At 47.9% G+C, this 23,202-nt stretch overlaps 1 long non-coding RNA gene across 3 annotated transcripts in view; it reads right to left on the minus strand.

Moving 5' to 3' along the window:
- LOC123616902 (uncharacterized) overlaps positions 1–23,202 on the minus strand; it is a 64,334-nt gene that overhangs the window by 31,006 nt on the left and 10,126 nt on the right. Inside the window, exons 2-4 of one of the 3 annotated variants that reach the window (XR_012507749.1) lie at positions 18,611–18,703; positions 13,288–13,439; positions 113–13,182 (exon numbers count right to left, since the gene is read on the minus strand). This is a non-coding gene — a long non-coding RNA (uncharacterized LOC123616902). Of the gene's footprint in view, positions 1–112; positions 13,183–13,287; positions 13,440–18,610; positions 18,704–23,202 lie in introns of those variants that run through there. The other 2 variants (XR_006724955.2, XR_006724959.2) reach the window with 2 other exon arrangements.

Here is a 23,202-nt window from a genome sequence, read left to right on the forward strand (position 1 = left end):
GCTTTCAGCCTCAGCATGAGACCGCTGTGTATTCATTGCTGTGAGAACTCATCCTCTCTTCCTACCTTGTTCAAGGTGGCTGTTTGCTGGACAGTGTTTATCTCCAGGATATCTGTAGGCATTGGATTTCTAGTCACTGATTTACCAAATATGAGCACCTACAGCGTGCCAGGCACTAGAAATAGGAGCAGGCTCAGGTCAAAATGCCCCTGCCCTCACGGAGCTGACAGTCTAGCCAGGTGGGCAGGTGGACAGACATGCTCCAGGAGTGAGGCGGCATTATGTGGTATTATAATGGAATTTTGGAAAATACTTGGCAAGGAATCTTAACATGGTCTGGGGTCAGGAAATGTGGAGGCAAACCATGCAGCAATGCAAGGCACCTTCCACGTACTGATTTCTTTAATCCTTACAACAGATAAGAAAGGCAAGTCCCAGAGAATAGCTTGCCCAAGGTTACATGGCTAGAAGTGGCAGAGCTGGGAGGTGACCCTGGCAGACTGGTTTCAGGGTCATTTTCATAACTACCATGCTGTCCAGCCCCTTGGGCGTCCCAGGAAAGGTGATGTTGAACTGAAACCTGAAAGAACAGTCGGTGTGAGGCTAAGAGGTGCAGGGGAGTTTCAGGCAGTGAAAACGGCACACGCAAAGACCTACAGTTCCTGCTGGAGAAGCTAAAAGTAGGATGGTCATGAAGGAAGAGGCTGTGGTGAGAGGTGGGCGGGGGCCAGATCATAAAAGACCTTAAAAGCTGTGGGCTGGGGAAAGCCCTTAGGTTTCAAGCAAAGAAGTGATGTGATCAGATTTGGTTCACAGAAAAATCGTTCTGGCTGGTGGTTGGAGAATGGATTTAGGGTTATTTTGAGGATTAAGAGAACTGACAGTTAAAACAGCCCAGCACAGAGCAAGTAGCTGATATGTTTCAGCTGCTATTATTATTCTCATTATTACTTGCTTTTTAATGGCCCAGCAGAGGAGAAGAGCATGCAGAGGAGAGCGAGCAGCAAGTCCCAGGGACAGCTGAACAGTGAGGTGTCACAGAAGTGAAAAAGGACATGGAAAGACTTGATGAGCAATGTCAAACACTGCCAAGCAATCAGGATTGTTCCTGAGAAGCGTCTATTGGGTTTACTGAGTTGGAGATCATTGGTGAACTTGGCCAGAGCAGTTTCAGCAGAGTTCAGTGGAGGGGATGCAGGCAGAGTCCACCTGCACAGGCGTGAAATATTGTGTGCAGTTTCCAGGGGTTCTCATGCAATATTTATTTAAAACCCAATGCCCTTTTTCTGAGGTTACACACACACACACACACACACACACACACACACACACACAGAAAAGAGGCAATGCAATACCTGATATGACTGTGGGGCAGGTGCGGGGCTTATGAGGGGGGACTTGAGGACGGATGAAGAATGATCCTGTCTTCCAGGAGCTGCCTGGCCAGTGGGGGCCATCGGACAGGTACATTTTGATATGGGGGGAGGAAATCTCTGGAGCCTAGAGGGTTGGCATGGACAGGAGGGAAGACTAGGACAGGGCCATATTGTGACTTCCACGAGCCCTGGGCACTTTATCTTTTATACTTTATGACTGTGTTGGTATAAATATGAATGCATTACTATTATGTACCAAAATGTTTTCTTCCACTTAAAAGCTCATTTTCCCCCCTTCTAATCTTAAATGGAAGAAAAACATTTTTGTAATGAAGACTTCAGGCCCTGTGCCTACTCTGCCGAGTGGATGAGACAGCCCTGGACTGGGGTTATAGGAGACAGTGTGAGATCCCTGGGTACCTGGGGATGGAGAGACAGGAAGGAGACAAACCCTGAAGACTTAGTTCTATTTTGCACCAATCCCACATCTAAGGCAGACCCCATAGACCAACCAGCTCAGGAAAGGGCAAAATTGGGTTCTGGGTGTTGAGAGCTCAGTTGTTCATGCTGCAGACACCTTCATGGAGGAGGAAGCATTAGTCTCTTTGCTGACAAACTCCCTGTGGACCAAGAGCTTACCAGGCAGCTGATGGCAGAGGAGACCAGATGGTGGTTCAGGTGGAGCCACCTCACATTGGAGCCCCAGCTGCCTTGGTCTTGTCAAAGCAACCCCATCAGCCTTCTGTCACTAGTGTCACTGTCAGGGGCACAGTTTTGGGAGGTGGCAAGTGGACAGGCTAGGCTGGGAAGTGCCAAGAATCTCATGAGCTGTCAGCTTCCACCACAAAAGGAAGGATTTTACCCTGTGGGCTTTTGGATAAGTGTGCATGTGTGTGTGAGAGATGTGGTTCACTATTGTTTCTGATTAATTCATTTTATTATACACTGATTGCCTGTAAAACCAGGGGTGGGTGGGGAGGTTGTGATTTTAAAAGCCCAATTCAGATCTTTCTCTTTAGAACATGGCCCATGCATCTGAGCCCATTCCTGCCCAGGAGGTTTGTGTTGGCTTGGAATCAGCCATATTCACCCTCCCCATTGCCATGGTGATTCTTGGTAGGGGATGGGGTGGGGGCTGGATTCAGCTCCCCATAAAAAACCCAGGACTAGGTCCCTTCCACAGCCCCCACCAGTCTTTCCCTCCACTTCCCTCCTCTCCACCCTGCCCCACCTCGTGAGTTTTCCATCTCTTGGCCTTTGTTTGTTTTTACTTTTGTGAGTCTCTCCCCTGGATGAGATGGGTTTCTGTTTGTTTCCAAACTGTCTGGGGCTAATGCACCATGGAGACAGTGTCCTGGCCTGCCTCTAGCCCTGATCTGGTTAGAATAAGCCCCTCTCCTGTGCATGAATCTCCAACCCGACATTTGGAACATCCAAAACAAATCATGACATTCTGAAATAAGATAGAAACCACCATCTCCACCCACTCCTGCTGGCACTCTTATCCACCTGGAAAGGATTTTGAGAAAATTTCCAGTGTTCTACTGCAGTGCCCACATAGTACAGCCCTGAGAAGGGGAAGCAGCATTCACTGAATACCTACTGTATACCAGCCACTGGAACAGACTTTGCTTGTATTAAAAATCTGATGGTGAAGGTGACATTTCCTGCACTAAAACTCAACTGCAATGCTTAAGGGCAGGGCCCAGATCATGTTAGTATCTAAATAAACCTGAGCATCTAAGATATGGCGGATACTCAGGAAAAGTTTGTTGAGTGAATAAATGAAAGTATGCAAGAAACTTCCTTGCCATAGTAGAGAGAAATGGCTAAATGTCAGCAAAGGTGACTGAAGTCAGACTTGAGAAAAAATTCACTGGCAAGCCAGTGTGGATGGGTGGGGGTTTCAGAGAAGGTGTGGACATTTGTTGCTTGATTTTAGGAAGTCTCTTTTGCTCTCTGTCACCAAAAATATGTTTTGGGAGTCGAGTCCGGTGGACAGGACAGAGTCTTTTAAAAGTTTTATTGAAAAGGCCCAGACTTAAAATACAAATGGTTCTGAGAGAGATGAAACTATTGATTTGATGTTTATTCATACACAAGTGTAAATGACTGACGATGAAGCCTTTCCTAAGAACAGGTATTGGTAGGAGTTTTGAAGGTGGTGATGGTGTAGGGGAGGTAGTGGTGAGAGAGAATCACTGGAGATTCAAAGGTAGGTGGAGCTTTGACCATGTGACAGCAGATGGGGAGAGGGCTGAGGCCACTAGAGTCAGTCTCCCTGCCCCAGTGAAAACAGCCATGTAGTGCTGACAGGCCTTTCCAGCCCTGGCAACATTGTTCATTTCAGTCAAACTGCCTGCTAGCGGTCAGGAAGAAGGCCAAGTCAGTCTGAATTCCTGGGAAGTATGGTTTGCAGACCGGTTTAAAGATGTAGTTTTACCATTCGTAAGGTAAGTCCAGGCTGTCCCAAATGGGCCCATAACACAGAGGTTTGGACCCACTGATTTCCTGTGTTTGACATCTATTGTTCTTGTCGCCCCCAGTCTATTCTCTATCCTGGTACCTACCCGTGCTCCTCTGTGGGGAACCAGCCTCTCTGCGCTGTCGCTGGATCTCGCTAAAGCCGACCGCCCCTCCCCCCACCCCAGGCGGTGAAGCAGTGGCTCAGGCCGGAGCCAATCAGTGAGTCACATCCTCCCCTCTGCCTCAGTGATTGGTTCCGGCATGAGCATGTGACCCAATCAGAATCCACAAGGAGACTTGCTGGGGCTGCTGAGAAAGAGAGTGGCTTTCCTCTTGCTGCCATCTTTGCTGCCGCGTGAAGCCGCAGACTGACGCCAGCATGGTGGAAAGCAGAGCCAAGAGAGGAAGAGAAACAGTCCTGGTGGTGGTGTTTGAGTACTGAATCCAGTAGTGCCTAAAGCCAGACTAATCACTTAAGTGACAGATAAATTCCTCTTTATTAACAGAGTTTAAATTGGATCTTGTGGTGAGTAAAAAAGGAGGGGGGAGTCCATAACTTAACACCCATTGTCATCCCGATGTTCCATTATTTTTGGTGTAAACATTTTATTAAATATAGAAATATGAGGTTTTGCAGACGAGTGAGTCTGGATTGATGAAGTTTGACTGTTTTCACCCCTGGGCTCTAACCACAAGGTCACTCAAACCCGTGCAAAATGAGAATTGGGCAAAACACCCAAAAAACCAGCATGTTCTGGGGCCTTCTGTAGCCTCAGCATCAAGGTGCTTCCTTGGGTCACCTTGGTCTCCTCCCTAAAGTCTTCTGGCCTGGGGTGTCCCAGAGCACTCAGGTAGAGCAGCAATAGGTGGATGTGACCAGGTTGGGGTGTTATAAACTACACTGGAGGGTTCTGGCCTTCAGGAAAACCGGAGGTTGGGTCTGTAGCAGTAGAAGGAGTGAGGGAGAAAGGCATTACCATTTATCGTGCCTCCTGTATGACAGGCATATTGAAAGAATTATTTCACCCTCACAATATCCTTTCAAGGCAGATCTATCACCTTTATTTTACAGGAGAAAAAAAGACTTGGAGAGGTAACTGCCCAAGATGAAAAGGCCTGAAAGAGGCAGAGCCAAAGCTGACCCTAGAGCTGAAATCATAAGAAAAACAGGTAAATGCAAGGCTGAGCAAAAAGGATCTGGGCTGGTGGTGTTGGGAGGCTGGAGTGAGCAGTCCCAGTCCCAAGGCGTGCCAGATGAGCTCCCTTCCCAGGCCAAGACTCTTAGCTCTGCCGTGTCTCATAAGCAGGGGTACCTGGATGCTGAAAGTGGGACCACGGAAAGTCCTCCCCCCACCCCCCCGACACCCACATTATTAATGAGAGCTCTGGGCTCAGCTCCATCTGCCTTTCCAGTCCCTTCACTGCAGACCCGGGAGGTGAGCTCAGAGGCGCACATGGCACTGAGTGTGGGGCAGGGAGGGGTGGCCTCTCCCTTCCATCCCCACTGCCTGCTCAGAGCTTGGGTCATCAGCCTGTTCTGATTAAGTTGACTTTTTCTAGGCCTTGCATCCAGGGGCTGCCAGCAGCCAATCCCCCTGATTGTCTGAGATGTTCCCGACATCAGAGAATAAACAGTCTCCCCTGTCCAGCCAGCTGCGCTGAGCAGCATTCCTGTCTCTCAGCCCGCTCAGCTGGGTGGGGCTGCAGCCCTGTGTCCACCTCCAGCAGAGGCCTTGGGGACCTGGTGGATGGCTGGAAGGGGGAGGGGAGGTGGCCATCTGTCTTCAGACCGCACAGGACATTCCTGTGCCTGCATCTCCATTTTGCTCCAGTGCCAGCACCTCAGCCTCAACCACTCCTGGCACAAGCTCTGTGTTTACTATAATGATTCTGTGACTTAAGAAGAGGTCAACACCAGGCCACCGTCCCTGGGTTTGGAGCCCCTTCACCCTTGCCCAGGGGCTGCCCAGGGAATTTGAGACTCCTACATCATTCTAGCTACATCTGAAGGCATCACACCCATGTGGCTTATTTTACAGCGGTGGATGCAGCGAGTCAGCTTAGAAGTGGGACTAGACCCTGGGTCTTTCTTGCAATCCACTACCTTGAGATGCTGTGGCTAGAATGACGTGAGCGGCTCTGAATGAGAGGGGCGGCCCCTGTTTTTGGAGAGGAACAGAGGTGTTTTCATCCTACGCCTGTTTTGGAGATCAGGCTTGTGGCCGAGCTATTTCCTGAGGAAGCAAGGCCTCTGGAAAAGCACTGTTCACCAGCCCCTCCTAAATCATCCTGTTGGAAGTAGAGCTGGGGCAGCAGGACCTGAGTGGGGCTGTGCTACCGTCCAGAGCCCAGTGCCCAGTCTAGGCTTGGCCAGGCTGTGGGAGGTGGCCACAGCCGGAGGGCAGATTACTTGGGAAGGGGGAGCCCCCCCAGCACACACCATCTGCTTCTCTACCCTAGGGCTCTGGCCTGGGACTGCGGGGGAGGAGAAAGAACAGCCTTTCTCAGCCAGTCTGCAGAAGGAATTCCTCTAGGAGCCCCTCTGGCCGCAGACAGGAGGGGGAGGGAGACAGACAGTGTGGGAGCCCAGGGCAGCCAGGGGGTCTCTGTGGACAGGTGGCTCACTCTCAGTCTGTCTTGGGCCTATGGCTTTGCCTAGCTGCATGTGTCAGTGTGGATTCGTGTGGCTGTTCTGTGTTTGTATGTGTAGGTGGCTGCATTTCTGGCTGGAGTTGGGTTCAGTGGGAAAGTTGTCCTCCTGTGTTTGTCTGCATGTGTGAGCTCATATATGTGGGTATCTTCAAGGCAAAGTGTGGGCTTCTGTGTCTTGGCATAGATGAGTGGGTCTACACCTGACTACATGTGTCTGTGGGAGTACACATGTGAGCATTTAGGTTATTTTGGTGTGAACATACACCTGTCTTTGTAGATGTGACTTTAAGCATGTGTGTCTTTGGGAGTGTGGGCATTTATTTGTCAATATGTTAGTGAGTCTCTGAAAGCATGTATACTTGTCTGTTTATATTTGTGCAGAAGGATTCATTCACTCAATCTTTGATTCATTCTTTAAGTGATTTGTTTATTTACTAACAGACATCTTTAAAGTGCTTGCGCTGTGACCGGCCCCACACTGGGCACTGGGAATTTAGAGACGTGTCTCAGGCAGCTTCTAACACTTGAAAGACCCAGGGCAAGAGTACAAATGAGGGCTTATATCCATATGTCTAAATATTTAAATGTTATATAAAAGTCAGAACAACAAACTGCTAAATAAAAGACTCAGTCCTAATACCTGGAGGGCTGGGTTTGATTTTAAATTCCTAACTCCTCCAAGTTTTGTGCTGGAGCTCAGCAACACAGAACGAGTGGCTGCTTCCTCTCCTTCCCCATCTCGGCTCCATCCTGTACCTCGAGGGGACTTGCCTGCATGTGTGACTCCTCACATGTGTCCAAACTCCATGCATGCACTCCACCCCTGGGCCGCCCTTTGGATCTAGGGGTGCCCATAGCATTGGCAGAGTCTGCCCAAATGGCTCCAAGAAGGAAATCATGGGGTCCCATGTACCTAGAATGGGCTGTGGGCTCCTGGTGGACCTATCTTTTTGACCCCAGGGACTTCTCACCGTGTGGGGTGCAGTGTGACCATCTAAAAAGTAGATCCCGTGTAAGGGCCCTTCTTGCTTGTTTCCTTGTGGAGCTATGTCTCTGCATGTCTGGCTGTGTGGATGTCTGGGTATGGCTATGTATGTGTTTCTCTGTTCATCTTTGTCTTGTCTTCTAGAGGGCAGAGCCCACAGGGTTTCTCCCACTCTTCCCTCACCTGGCTTGACTTAGGCTATGAGACAGGCTGGGGTGGTGGGAGGAACACTGATCTAAGTCTGAGTCTCTGTCGTGTGCTCAGCTCAAACGCTCTGTGATCTGGCCTCAGTTTCCTAATCTGTAGAATAGAGGGCGGTATGGCCAAGTCTTTAATTTACAGGCCTTGCTTGGTTTACAGAAGGAGTAATTGATTTCCTGAGTTAATTTCTCAGTGTTCAAATTGGGAATGCCTAATTGTAGAAGGTCTGGGTTCAGACAGAACCAGGTTTGAATCCCAGCTCTGCCATATATGAGTTGTGCCTCCTTTGGAGTTACTTAATCTCCCTCGGTGTTGTGAGGATTAAATAAAATAACACATGTAAGCATCATACAGGGCTCACAATAGATGTTCAATAAACATTAACTTCTGTCCTGATCTGAGGTCTTTCCAGCTTTCATACCTTACAAATTCTGGGTTAGTAGACATGTTGACTAGTTGAATCATTGGAACCACATGTTTAGGGAGTTCTGGAGCTGTGTTCGTTGGGGGGGCGGGGGATAGGGACAGTTGGGTGAGAAAGTCTGTCTCTTTCTTCAGTGCCTCTAGGAAGCTGCCAACCCAGATCTGTGTGTGAGCCACTCCCTCCACCACATTCTCTGATGTGGACCCTTGACATTTTCGCAGTCTTTCGTAAAGCACTATGAAACACAGATTCAATGCCCTCTTCTGACGTGATTCTGCCCCGAGCCCATCCCTGGTGCTGCAAGACGCTGAGCTAAGTAGGATCAGGTCACAGGGAGGAGCTGGGTCAGGTAAGGCTCCCTGACATGTCTGGGCCTGTCTGAGCAGCCCCAGTAGTGGGCAGATCCTGCTAGGCAGAGGGAGGGCATCTGTCTTCCATGATTGATACTCCTGGGAGGGCATCACTGCTCCTGGAGCAAGTGGCCTTTGGGTCCTGGAGCACTGGGGAGACTGAGGAGACCTCCATAACCCCTGTCTCCTCAAGTCTTCTTGAATGGCTAAGTTCCAGCAGGAATAACACAAGAGAGTTGGGGGAGAGCAGGTGACAGCGCCTCTCAGCCAGGGCGGTTGGGGGTGACCATCTTGGGAATCCCCTGGAGCCTGTGAAAACTGGCAGCTCTTAGGCTCTCCTGAAATATCCCTGACCCGCAGGGAATGAGGGAGGGGTCTAGGGCCTAGCCAGGGTTGCTGAGTTGAGAAATGCTCTGACTGTGACCTCAGGGTGGCTGAGGCCCTGAGAGAGGCCTTCAAGGAGAGGGTCTACCCTTGAGGTCATGCTGACCATCCCTCTGACCTTCCCCACACACGGGTGACTGAGACTTGGTTTGATGTTCTCCATCTCCAGGGATTACAGGGGAAGTGCGAGCAACTAAACCTGCAAAAGGCCTTCTGAGAGTCATTGTGATCTCCCCTCACCATCGCTGGGTTGCTCTGTTTGGGGCCAGAACTGGGAATTTTCCTCTTTAAAAAAAAAAAAATTGAAAACAAGGGCACAAGTGGGTTGAGTCCAAAGAAATTTGTTTAAGGAAATTTCTGCTTCATGCTGGCTAGGACAGGGAATGTCTGGTCAAAGAGCTGCTGACGGCCAGGGTCTCTGTGAGTAAACAGACCGCCTCCGACGGCTGCCCTGAGCTCATTTCCCTCGGCCGTGTGTGAAGAGGATGATGTCACTGGAGCAGGGCCTCCTGGTCATGGAGTCTGCCAGTGAGCAGGATGGGGGCTCAGTGATTGTTGGTGGCCTGGGTGCTGCTGCTCAGTTATTGCAAACAGCTGCCTCCCTCACCAGAGGTTCTGACACCCTCCTACACATACTCATCTGTGATGAGCGTCCAGCCACATCCCTGACCCCACAGCCAGGGTGTTCCTGGGGAAACTTTGGATTAACTGTGAAGTCTCCAGCTTCTGTTCGAGGCCTCTTCCTCACCCAGAGAGCCGGGACCCCTCTGGTCTATGGAGAGGGACACCTAGGATGGGTTCAGTTGCACTGAGTGGCTCCCAGAACCACAGGCCCACGTCCTACCCCCATGGAGAGCACCACTGCCTGTCTGCTGGGGCCAGACAGCCAGGTTCAGTAGGGGAGTTTCCATGAGCAGAGGGCCCAGGTCAGGGGAGGTTGGGAGGTGGGGTGGAGAAGAGGCCACAAAGCCCTCTGTGTCTTCTGCACAGGCTCTTAAGCACAGCAGACACCAGGTAAGGTTTTTATGGGGTTTGGAAGCCCTGCAGCAGAGTTGTGGAGGATCAGCTGCCAGAGATTGGGTCAAGCTCTGTAGCCTTACCCCTGTTTACCCTGTACCACCCTTGCTTCACCTCCTGGCTGGGCAATTGGGAGCAATGAGCCTCCAAGTAGACAGGTGGCCAGAAGCTTTCAAGGGTAGGCCTTGGCTTTTCATTTCTTTGTGGCCCCCAGAATCCAGGGCTGACTTCACAGGGGACTCTTCAGTCACACAGACCTACCCCACAGGGGGAGTTGTCAGTTGATTTTGACAAAGGTGCCAAGGCAACTTTGGGAAAAAAAATAGCCTGTCAACAAATGGTGCTGGAACAACTGGATATCTGTGTGTGGGAAAAATATGAACCTCTACCCTCACCTCATACCATACACAAAAATTAATTCAAAATGGATCACAAACCTAAATGTAAGAGCAAAAACTATAAAACTTCTAAAAGAAAACATGGGAGAAAATATAACTTTGGGTTGGATAAAGTTCTCAGATACGACCCCAAAATTGCTAATAAAAGAAAAAGGTGATAAACCAGACTTCAGTAAATTTAAAACTTCTGTTCTCTGTAAGATACCACTAGGAAAATGAAAAGATGGTCACCATTGGGAGAAAATATTGGTAATACATATGTCCAACAGAGGACTTGTATCTAGAAAATATTTTTTAAAAACCTTTTTATAGACCTAGAATACATGGAGAAAGAATTTGTATCTGGAATATTTTTTAAAATATGCAGCTCAATAGGAATACAGAAAAAAATCCAAATTTTTTCAATATGAGCAAAACTTGAAAAGACACTTCTCCAAAGAAGATATACAAATAGCAAATGTGAACATGAAAACATGCTCCTTGGTTATCAGGGAACTGTAAGTGAAAATACAATTACACATCCACTTTTAGGAAAGCTAAAATTAAAAGACTGATCTTACCAAGTGTTGAAAAGCATGTGAAACATATATATACATAAAATATTATAACACTCCTGCCCTGCTGGTGGGACTGTAAAATAGTGTAAACACTTTGGGAAACATTTTGGCAATTTCTCAAAAAGTTAAACAAACATCTCCCCCTTGATTACTCTTCTAGGTATTTACCCAAGAGAGATGACAGCTTAATTCCACACAAAGTCCTATATGTGAATGTTTATAACACCTTTATATATAATATCTAAAAGCTGAAAACAACCCAAATGTACATCATCAAATGAATGGTTAAACAAACTGTGGCACATCCATACAATGGAATACTACTCAACAATAAAAGGAACAAATTACTGATATAGTGAAAAACATGGAGAAATCTCAAAATAAGCCATATAAAAGAGAGTATATAGTATACTGTTCAATTTATATACAAATTCTAGAAAATGTAAACTAGTCTATAGTGACAGAAGACAGATCAGTTGCTGCCTGGGGATGGGAGGTAGGGGAGGGAGGGTTCAATTTCAAAGGAGCATGAGGAACCTTTTTAGGGCAATAGGTATGTTCTTTATCGTACTGATGATTTCATGGAGGTATACATATGTCATAACTTGTCCACTTTAAGTATATAGTTACTTGTATGTTGACTGTACCTCAATACAGTTATTTAAGAAACTACAACCTGATCTAATTTTTTAAACTCACTCTGGCTACTGTAAGGAGAAGGGACAGGAGAGGGGATAAGAGTAGAAGCTGGGGGTTGTTAGGAGGCTGGTGCAGTCATCTGGGTAAGAGATGCTGGTGGCTGTAGTGACCATGGAAAGGAAGAGGAGTGGACAGATTTGAGAAATATTTTGAGACCTAAACAACAAGACTTACTAGCAGACTTACAAGATATGAGGGAAATAGAGAAATAAATCTAGGATGGCTACCATCTACTTCCAACTTAAGTGGCTGGGGATGCCTGGCCGGGAAAATTTGGGGATGGAGGTTGGAGTGGACCAGAGTCTTCTTTTCATCTGCATGAAAAGATGGCTGAACTTCATGTGAAGGCCCTAGGTGGAGATAAAATTTGGAGGATATTAGCAAATAAATGGCCTTTTAAGGCCACGTGAAGGGATGAGCTCACATAGAATAGACAAAGAAGTCTGAAAATGGAGCCTTGGGCGTTCCAACACTTGGAGGTTCCCTGAAGGAGCCACTAAAGCTCAGCAGGAAGGAACAACTAAAGAAGTCCTCAACTCTATTAATTTCTTTTGGTTGCTCTAACAAATTACCGCAAACTGGTGGCTTAAAACAACCAGAAAGAAATTTATTCTCTCAGTTCTGGAGGGCGTAATTTCACAATCACATCACTGGGCTGAAATCAAGGCATCAGCAGGGCCGCATTCTTTCTGGAGGCTCCAGCTTCTGACAGCTGTTGGCATTCCTTGACCTGTAGCCTCATCACTTCAGTCTCTGTCTCTATCACTCCCCATTACTTCCTCCTCTTCTGTCCATGTCAAATCTCCCTCTGTCTCACTCTTTTAAGAATATTTGTCATAGGATTTAGGGACCACCCAGAAAATCAAGGATGATCTACTCTTCTCCAGATCCTTAACTAAATTATGTTCATATATGACTTTTTTTCCCCCAAATAAGGTGACATTCTCAGGTTCTGGGGATTAGCATGTGGACATATCTTTTGGAGGCCACTATACCACTGTACCAACTGACTGGCAGACTAAAGTGACTAATTGAGTAATGCAAAATGGCAGGACTTCCTGCCTGGGAAGAGGGACCAAAGAGGTCAAATACAGGGTGCAGGAGCCTAGCCTAGAGACACAGAGCCTAGCCTGCTGCGGCCTGGGCATGTGTGGGTGAGTCTCATGGAGAGGGGGAGTGCTGCAGACAAGAGTCTCCCAGTCCTTCCAGACCTGACTCAGCATCTGGCAGGGGCCACCCACACAGGAGCCAAAGTGATTTTTAGATGACAGATATGTTCATATCACTCTCCAATGAGTTACCCTTCAGCAGCTTTCTGCAGCTTTAAGGCCCGAAACTAATATTCTCACTTGGCCTGAAAAATCTGGGAGCCTGGCCCCAGCCCACCACTGCAGCCTTGTCTTACACCACCCTTCCCTGCTATCTGCCTCCAGACACACTGGCTGCCCCTCAGGCTACCTCGCCTCCTGCCCTAGGGCCATGGCCTAAGGTTCCCTCTGCCTAGAAGGCTTTCCCTCAGCTACTTTCATGGAATTAGCATCCACTCATGCTTCAGATCTCAACCCAGATGTCTTCTCTTCTTCAGGGAATTCATCCTTGGGTCCCTGGTCCAGGTCATACAAATGTGTAATAGAGTTTCTCATGGTGGCTCCCTGTACTCATCTTCCAGAGCACTGTCAAAGTTTACAATTGTGTACATGTTTGTAATATTATTTTATTAGCATTTATCTCCACCACTAGACTGTAAGTACCATAAGGGCAGGATTTGTGTAACTCACCCAGTCTGTTGCAAGAGCCTTGTCCAGTGCTTGGCACACAGAAGGGACGTGTGGTGGTTTTAAAACATGTCTGCACATTTTTTGATACTCTTCCCATCAAGACGTAGAAGAAGTCCTCAACTCTATTGACCTCCCGTTAAATGCGGACTGGTCTAATAACAGAATGTGGCAGAAACAATACAGTGAGATATCGAGGCCTAGGCCGTGGAAGGTAATATGGTTTCCTCCTGGTGTGCTCTCTTCCTGAATCCTCCCTTTCAGTACTCAGCTGCTATGCTGCGAGGATGCCAAGTCATGTAGGGAGGACACACATAGGTGCCCTGTCAGCTAAAGGCCCCGCTGAAAACAGCCTACAGCCACTATCAACTGCCAGACATGCACTGAGGGAGGCTTTGAGATGATTCCAGCCTCAGCTGACATCTGATTACAACCACATGACAAACCCTGAGTGAGAATTACCTCGCTGAGCCCAGTTACTCTTAGAGCCATGAGAGATGAGAAAATGAATGATTGCTGTTATTATTGTATAAGTCACTAAGTTTGGGGATGATTTGTTATGTAGCAGTAGACAGTAGGAACAGGATCCAATAAATACTCACTGAATGAGTAAATGTGGAGAGGTCTGGTTGACAGAATACTGCCTATGCTTTAGTCTGTGTAAGTGCTGGTTGACAACTGTCAAGTTTCTCCTTCCCTAAGAGGCCCCGGAGACCCTGGAAGACCCAATTCAGAAACTCAAAGGTCTGTACCCTTCATACTCACCCAAGAGAAGGCTCTTGGAAACTCTGCTCAGGGCAGAGAACATGGCGTGGCCAACAAAAGTTAACTTTGGCAGGAACCTCAGAGAGCATTCACATCATTGGAGAGTCTTAATCTAGGGCCCGTGCATGGTTTCAGGGGAGCAAAAACATAGATTTCCTCTGTGTGTATTTTTCTGGGGAGAGGGTCTCTAGGCTCTAATTTTTATCAAATTTTTTTAAGGCCTGTGTCTCCCAAGTGTTAAAAATCACTGATTTAGCACAACATTCTCAATTTCTAGGTTACGAAACAGAACAGTTCATTTCTGGTAATAAGGTAGACGAGGTACACTAAATAAGCTTCCTTCTGCAAACAATTCTGGATAAGATGAAAAAACCAACTTTGTAAAAATACTCTGATGAGCTGGCAAGAAAGTGAGGAATACTCAGGCCAAGAAACTTAAGAATCCGGAGAGGTAAGTTGAGCTATTTTATTCGTTCATTTGTTTATACCGTGGATATATATAGATAGATCACGAGATCTACCCTCAACAAAATTTTTAATGTACAGCACAGTATGGTTAACTATGAGCACAGTGTTGTACAGGGTAGATCCCTAGGACTTTTTCATCTCAGACAACTGAAACTTTATTATTTTTATTTTTTAACTCAGTAAACTTGAACTTGGTCTCATAGGGGTGGGGTGATTTGAGAGAAACCAGTGGTGTACTAGTAACTGACTCTCCAGCAAAACAAAGTACCCTGTTTTTGTGTTTGCTGATTTCCATGGGGTAAATACTTCCACCATGACCAGTTTCAAGCTCCTGATGGTACCAAGAGGGCAGGCGCAGTTCCTAGATATTTGGTGGTTCTGTGCTGGTAGGAGCCAGTTCCAGCACACGACTGAGAGACACTCAAGGTGGGAAGTCTGATAAGACCTTCCCCACGAAAGATTGGGACTTTAGAGAATGATTAACCAGAGAGAAGCACCACCACCTCCAAACAGACGGAAGAGAAAAATTCCCACCTTTATTTCCCTCTTCTCAGGAGAGAATAAAATAGCCCCTGCAAATTCAGAACTATACGCTCTACCTATGTCATTTGAAGCCCAAATACACACTACTTAGATGGTCTGAAAAATGTCAATCCAGCATTTAATTTAAAATGGGCTCACTCTGGTAACACCATAAGCATCTGGTAAATCAAATGCAAACACTCCTGGAAAAAACCTCTCCATCCCAAGCCTCAAGGATTCCCACAGAGGAAGCTCCAAAGAAATAAGTAGCTCCTAGTTGAAAATTACAAAACACTCAAGGAAACCACAGATGGTGGAAATAAATCTGCATAGACTCAGATATTAGAATTATCAAATAGTATAAAATAACTGTTTATAATGCTGAAAGAGTAGAAAAGAAGCTTGAAAATTTAAGCAGGGAACAAGAGACTCTGAAGAAGGACCAAGTATATTTGAACAAGAAATAGGATGTCCCTCTAGAAATTTAAATTATCACAACGAAATCTACAAATTCAAAGGTTGTGTTTAATGGAAGTTTATACACAACTGACTCTATCAGACACAATAAAATTAGAACTGGAAGACAGACCTGGAGAAATTCTCTAAAATGAAGCACAGAGAAATTTTTTAAAAAAAATGGTAAATATGAAAGAGTAGTTAAAAGACATGGAGGATAAAGTGAAATGGTCCAAAATACATATAATCAGAGGTTCCAGAAGGAGAGGAGAGAGATTATGGGACAGAAGTAATATTTGACTAGTTAGTGACTGAGACTTATCCAGAAATCCATCAATTCATACATTCAAGAATCTCAGTAAATCCTACAAAGAATCAATAACAAGAAATCTACAAGTAGACACATAGTGCAAATGCAGATTACCAAAGACAGAAAGTGTTAAGAACAGATTGTTTTCAAGGTAGTGACAATTAGACTAAAACAGCTGATTTCTTAATAGCTGGAAGATCGTAGAATTATATTTTCATTGTGCTGAGAGAAAGTGACTTTCAACCAAACATTCTAAAACCAATGAAAAGATATTTTAAGAGTAAGAAAAAATAATGACATGATGAGATGACAAAAGCTGTATTTGCCACCAGCAGAAAGAAAGTGATGGAGTGAAAGACAAGAAGAAATGCAGAGCAGAGAAAGTGGTACCTACATGAGTTAAAGCAAATATTGTATAAACAATACTAACAATGTCTTGTAAACTTAAAGATAAAATTCAAAGACATAAAAGCAGTGGTATATGAGCTAAAAGAGCGGTGATTAGAATTAGTTCCAAGTTCCTTTTTTATTTAAGAAAGATTTAAAGATACTGATTAACTTTAGGCTTAGACAAAATGTGCATATTAAAGTTTCTAGTATAAGCACTAAGAATAGCAAAGAAAAGATATAATTTGCAAACTAATAAAGGAGAAAAATGAGAAAAAATAATCAAGAAAGCAGGAAAGAACAGAAAAAGAAATCAAGAAAAGGCAGGGAGAATACAAAATAATAGGGTATAAATATATGTATACACACATAAATATATAAATAAATATATAAATGTATATATCAGCATTTTAATAAATGTGAATGGACTAAATGGTTCAGTTAAAAGAAGGCTGCCAAACTAGACAAGGAAAATGTATCCAGCTATAAGCAGTTTACTTATTTATTTTTGTGGAGGTACTGGGGATTGAACCCAGGACCTCATGCATGCCAAGCACGCACTCTACCAGTTTAGCTATACCCTCCCCCAGCTTTTAGTATTTTTATGGGTGGGAATTTTAGTCTCATTTTATAGATTAGGAAGTTGAGAGACTTGGAGAGGTTAAATAACTGGGATAAGGTGCTCCTCCTCAGAAATCTTTAATGTCAAACTCCACTGCCTAACACAGTCTTCTACAATCCTACTTGTGGACAACCTTAATGCCCCTTAACTTTTTTTTAACTTCCTGGAGACCTCTGGTCCAGTCTTTTCGCCCCTTCTCATCAGGCTTCCTCCTTTCCCAGCCTGAACCTCTGGAGGGTCATTTGAATCCTTCCCTCCCCAGTAGCCCTGATTCACTTGCTCCCCTGTCTTCCCAGGCTCAGCCTGTCCTTGAATCATGCATAGAGCCCACCTTTTCTGCTCCTGAGATTGGCTGGCCTGCTGAGCCCTGCTCCAGAAAGATGCCCATCTCTACAAATTCTCCCAGTTCCTGAATCCCATTCCCCTCATGAATTCTGGGATCTTGCCCTAGATCTATAAAACTGTGTTCTCTTAGCTCCTTCTCCTTAGGCCAAGAACTTGCTCAAGTCTCTTCCATTCTACAAAGGATCCTCTCGTCCTCTTTCTGGCCACCGTGTAACCCTTCATTCCTCTCCCCATCCAAGTTTCTCCAAAGAGTAATTAACAATGTCTCCACTTCCTCACCTCCTGTCCTTCCTCATTCTTTATAGGCTGGCTTCAGCCCCCAACACCCCCCTGAAACTTCTCTTTCTAACATGATTCAGAATCTAATTATCAAGTCCAATAGGTATTTTTTCAGTCTTATAACCTGGGCTCCCCAGGCTTTAATAGCCTTAGGATATAAATGGAGCTACATGAATAAAAATGAAACAGTAAGCACCAATTCCACCTGTTGTTTGCATCCCCCTGCTGAGGTGGGTGAGGAGCCCCTCTAGCCCCTGCAAAGTCCACCCACATATTTCTGACAGTCCTCAGGTCATTGATCCTGTGGACTCACAAGCAGCCTGATCCAGTAGGCAGGCCAATGGCCCTACCTTTCCCTGCCTTGACTGAGTCAAAGAGCCCTTCTGAGGCCAAAGCTGGAAGGCTACTACTACGGAGGGGGAAATGTTTCTCTTTGCTTGGTGAGTTCCCAAAGTGGATTTGTTTGCTCTTTGAAGTCCTTTTTATTTTTTTCATTACACTAGCTCCCTTGGTGGGTCTCAGACATGAATGAGTCCAGTGGGCCAGATTAGGAGGTGAATCTGAATGCAGACTCAGAAGTGAACTCAAATTCGTCATCCTCCCACTCCCCTGCCTCCCCCTGGCACTAAAGCGTCTCCTCTGGGTCAAGTTCATAACTTGAGTTATTCCCTCAGTGAAGCAGGCCTTGCTGCTTGGCTACCCAATGGCCATTCCCCCTTCCTTTTGCTTAACAGCCCCCTGACCTTTCCTGGGCATCCACTCTCCTCTGAGAATGACTTTAGGGGACGTAGGGCCTAGCCCCATGGGGAGAGTCACCATTAGTCTATTGTCATCAAAGTTGTCCCAGTTCCTCCAGCTTGGGATTGTTTTAAGCATGGAATTCTTCTAAATCTTGTCCCATTTCCCTGAGGCTGAAAAACTGAGACTCATGTTTATTAAGTTCAAACAATGTCTTCAAGGTAAAAGCTGATCTCATTGCTTAGAGTCCATTGCCCCTAAATTCTAGCTTTTGTTTCTGTCTGGCCTGAGTAGTCCTTACTTCATTGCCAGCCAGTATGGGTTTTCACACAAAATTGCACTCCTTCTTGGCTTGTTCCCCTTCCCCTACTATCCTGATTCTTCTTCTCCCTTACCAGTTTCTTCTGGGGACATTTCTTTACTAAGTCACTTACGTGTGAATCTTCATCTCAGGACTTTCTTCTGGGAGAACCTGACTTCGACCTACAGCATGGGTTCCTTTGTGAATCCGATGAAAGTTATGGACCCTGTGCCCAGAAAAATATACATACATATGTTTAAAATGTTATACCTTTTGCTCTCCCCCCCCCCCCATCTGTGGGCCCAAGATTAAGAATTCTGGACACAATGATCTTTGGGGAACCTCCATACCTAACTTTGCCGTGTTCTCTGTCCTGGGTGGGTCTGAGCTGAGCTTTGAGTTTATGAATTGGGGCTTTCAGGAGTGGGGCATCCAACATCCCTTTGTAAATTTCTTTTCTGTTTAATTAGTCAGCATCAGTTTCTGTTGCTCTCAACTAAGAATCTTTCTTCCTTCTTTTTTTTTTTTTTTCCCAATAGTTCAGGGAGGTAATTAGGTTTATTTATTCTTAGAGGAGGTGTTGGGTATTGAACCCAGGACTTCACGCATGCTAAGCAGGTGCTCAACCACTTGAGCTATACTCTCCCTCCTCAACTAAGAATCTTGGCAGAGACACTGCCACGTGCTGCATCTTCCAGCACCTCCTGACTCCTCATTAGCAAAACCTCCACACATACTCATTTTGCTGATGCTGTCTTCCTTGCCCAGAGTGCCCTTCCTCTTCCTTTTTGTCTAATTGCCATTCATTTTTTATACTCAGCTATCATAACACCTCCTCCACGAAGCCTTCCCTGAGACTCACTGTTGGGAAGATGTCCCAGAGGGACCCCAAGACAGGTGGCCCACACCAACCCATGCAGTGGTCTCATCGTTTTGCAGGGTCCATCTCCCTATCTATGGGGTAAGTTCCTCAAAGGTTGGGGCTGTGCTTTATTGTTTTCTATACCCCCAGCACCTATCTCAGGGCCTGGTACATAGCAGAAGCTCAAAGTATTTGCAGGAGGAATAAATGAATACAGGCAGTTTATGGTGGAGACAGGGTTTAATTCTCTACCTTAGACAGCAGGGCGAGGGGGCAGACTTGTTGAGACTGGAGTTTTTCCTAACTCATAGTCCCCTGTTCCCCCTGCTGAGGCTGTGGATGCTTCTCTGGAGGCCACAGCCCAGCTCCAGTGTCCCAGAGCCTCACTGTGCCCCAGTGCCTACCTTAACATGCCTTCAGTTGGAAAATGAACCTGAGCAGGATGGCACTCCCTGAGGTGGTGGTCGTGGCCTCTGTTCTTCCTGGGCTTCCCTCTGGTGGGGCCCAGTCTGGCAGCTAAACCGTCCTCTCCTCCTTCCTGACTTCTGTGCTGGACCCCCACACCTCACTCCCCATACCTCCTTCCCTCCCTCTCCCTCCCTCCAGCCAGGAGCCTAGGACCTGGGCTGTGAGTAAAGCCCTGAACAGGGTCTCCAGCGACCAGAGGTGCTGAGGACCAGCAGCCTCCTCTCCCCATGGCCGAGGTCTCCCAGGGTGGTCTAGCCCCCTGGCCTGTGTCCTGCCCCACTGCAAACCTGGGCGGGGAGGCTGAGGGCTCTGGCCTTGGTCGGGGAAGTTGGACTGTGGCTGTGCCGCCCCCTGGAGAGAACCCCTCCTCCTGCCTTTGTCCAAGGCCAGGCGCATGGGGCCCAGGCGCTGGGGGGTGAGCGTGGCCACTGTGAGAAGTGTGTTATTTCCACCCGCCCCCCACCCCTCCCCAGGCGCCTGACTCTCCAGCTGTTTTCTTCCTCTGGGCTGTGGAACCTTCTGCAGATCCTCTCCCAGGACGAGGAAAGCAGATGTCGCTCTTCCCCAGCAGGCCCCTGAACACCCTCCCCCTCTCCCCACAGGGCACCTGGCTCTCTCCCTGCTTAATTCTCCAGTGACTGCTGCCCTTCACTGCAGCTCGGGGGTCGGGAGCAGGGTGACCTTGGCCCCCAGCTCCACTCTCTGGGCTCAGGGCCTGTGTCTGGAGAAGGGAGGCTCGGTTCCCCTGGGGAGGACCTGGCTGCCCAGCAGAGGGGTCACCAGGCAGGTTTGCTGGGGCCTGGCCTGTGTCTGAGGAGGCTGGGGGCTCAGAGGCCTCTGTCTGCAGGCAGGACTGGCTTGGAAAGTCACAGGGCACACGTGCAGGGCCCCTCGCCAGCATTTTTGAAGTGCTTTCTCTCCACCCGGATATATTCAGGAAAATGGGGTGCAGTGCCTTCCCTCATCAAAGCAGCAGCGGCACCTGTCAAGAGTCCCTTTAGAACGCGCCTTCCTTCCCCATCAGAGCAGTGGGTCTCAGCTGCGAGAGAGCATCACCTGAGAGCTTTTAAAATCTACCGATGCCCAGGCCGCACCCACACCAGTTAAATCAGCATTACCAAGGGTGGGCGCGGCAGGGTGTGTTTTAAAGCTCCCAGATGATGTGAATGTGCAGCATTTGGGCGTCACAAGGACCCTGAAAGAGGTTGCTATCATCATCCTCACTGTATAGGCGGGGACCTTGGGCTCAGAGAAGTGAAGCCACCTGACCGGGGTCAGAGGGCAAGTGGGAAGCGTGGGACTGGAGTTCTAGAGGGGCCAGGACAAGCAGGTGGTGCCCTTCTGGCAGTGGATCTGGGCTTCAAGTGGGGCTTCGAGTGGGACCACGAGGCCTCAGACCAGCCCGGGAGCTCGTCTCCTCGGGCTGGGGAGACATTTCTGCCACCTCTTTCTCCAAAGTGCTGGGCTGGGCCTCCTTTAAGCCCCAGAATGAGGTGGGTCACCTCCACTCACCCTGCCCGGTTCCTCTCACTGGAAAGGCGCGCCCTTTGGTCAAGGGGAGGACGCATTTTTGAGGTGAAATACTGTATAACAGCCAGGAACGGAAAATATTAAAAGCCCCTGGGCGCCAGCAAGGTTCGCGCCAGGGCCAGAAAGTTCAGGAGAAAAGGAGGAAGTCTCCCTGTGGTGGAGGCCCTGGGGTGGGGCGGAATCAGCCAGGCAGTCCACACCCTGTATCCCAGGCTGCCTCCATCTTCAGGGTTAGAACAAGCCTTGCCTGGGCCTGGGGAAGGTCCCAGGGTGGTGACCCCAAGAGGAAAGCCCCACGGGTGTATTAGGTTTGATTTACCCTGCACTGCAGAGGGCATGGTGGGCGTAGGGGAGTGGGCCATTGAGGGGGCAATATCTTACTGGGCGCATGGGAGGCCAGGCCAGCCCAGTCCACAGACAGGTTCTGAACATCCCAGGTGCTGGGATGCTGAGGGTATGAGACATGATCCCTGTCCTCTAGGGGTTTCACCATAGAGATGGGGCAGGCAAGAACACAGACAATCTAAATAGAATGTGCTGAATGCTCTGCTGGAGGCGTGCATAGGACACAGGGCTCTTAGAAGACAGGAGAAGGGCAGTTAGCTCAGTGCAGGGCTACAAGGAAGGGTTCCTGGAGGAGGTGATACAGACTGAGTCTTGCTTACAAATAGATATTGTAAGAATGTTCACAAAGCTGGAGTATGGGTACCTGCCCTTAGGAGCCTATCTCTGTGTGTTTGGAAATCAAACACAGAGATCTAAGCATAGGGACCCATTCTCCCTGTGGGGCCCCTGCCATCTCTCCCTTTCCCTCTGACTGTCACATGCACACCACGGTACAGACACACTTGTAGTCACAGACAGTTACACTCAAACACATACACGTGGCCAAGGTAGTGGAGAATGTACTTGCATTCTTCTGGGGAGAGAGCTGTTCCTGTAAGCGAAAGGCTTTAATAAGAGCTGGAGGTAGAAGATGAGGCCCCTGGTAAGCTGGGGATCTGCAGGGAGGCGGGTGTTAGAGGCTGGGAGAGCTGCTCTGCTGAAAACAGGAAGAGGGGTCTGGAGGGAGGTTTAAGGAGCAGTGGTGGCGGGGGAAGAGGAGGGAGCTCTGGAGCCTCACCCTCTTGTTTTACTGTGGAGGAAACTGAGGTCCAGAGAGGGAAAGCAAAACGCCTAAGGTGACATTATACTTGGGGATCAGAGCTGAGTGCAGGCACACACGCGTCACAACGTGCCCACTCAGGCTTGCACGCTCCCTCTTGCACAGCCACACATGCTACACACTTGCAGAGGAGGCACACAGGCTGGGCTGAGCAGCTGGTTCAGCCTGCTTGTCTGCTTCCCTCTCCCACTGCAGCCCTCGGATCCTGAGGCCCATAGTGGGAAGCAGAACATTCAGGAACTTGGGGTCAGGCTGACTGTGGGTCTGCTCTGAGCATCCCCTGGAGGCTAACCTGAAGCAGGACAGGAGGTTCATTCCCAGGACTGACTCAGGGCTGCCCAGGTGTCAGGGGTCAGGGCTGGGGCTGCATCCTCAAGGGAGGATGTCTCAGTGTCTCAGGGCAGAGCCAGTGGCTTCACATCTCAGTGAGATGCCAGGGAGCCTACTGGAGGCAGACAGGAGCCTAGATGTGGCAGGAGACTTGGGCTCCACCCTGGCTCTCTCCCTCCTTCCATGAATGGCCTTGGGAAGCCCCTTCCCCTCTCAGGGATCGACAAATTTATGACATTGAGCCAGGTGCTGGGGCGGCAGAGATAAAACACAGCCCTTGCCTTTTAGAAGCTCACAGTCCAGTGAGGGAAGACAGCATTTCCAGGTGGAACAAAGAGCTCTTCAACTCAGGGTGAGACTAATTGGGAAA

This window comes from Camelus bactrianus, chromosome 6, assembly GCF_048773025.1.
Source record: "Camelus bactrianus isolate YW-2024 breed Bactrian camel chromosome 6, ASM4877302v1, whole genome shotgun sequence".
NCBI classification, from domain to species: Eukaryota; Metazoa; Chordata; class Mammalia; order Artiodactyla; family Camelidae; genus Camelus; species Camelus bactrianus.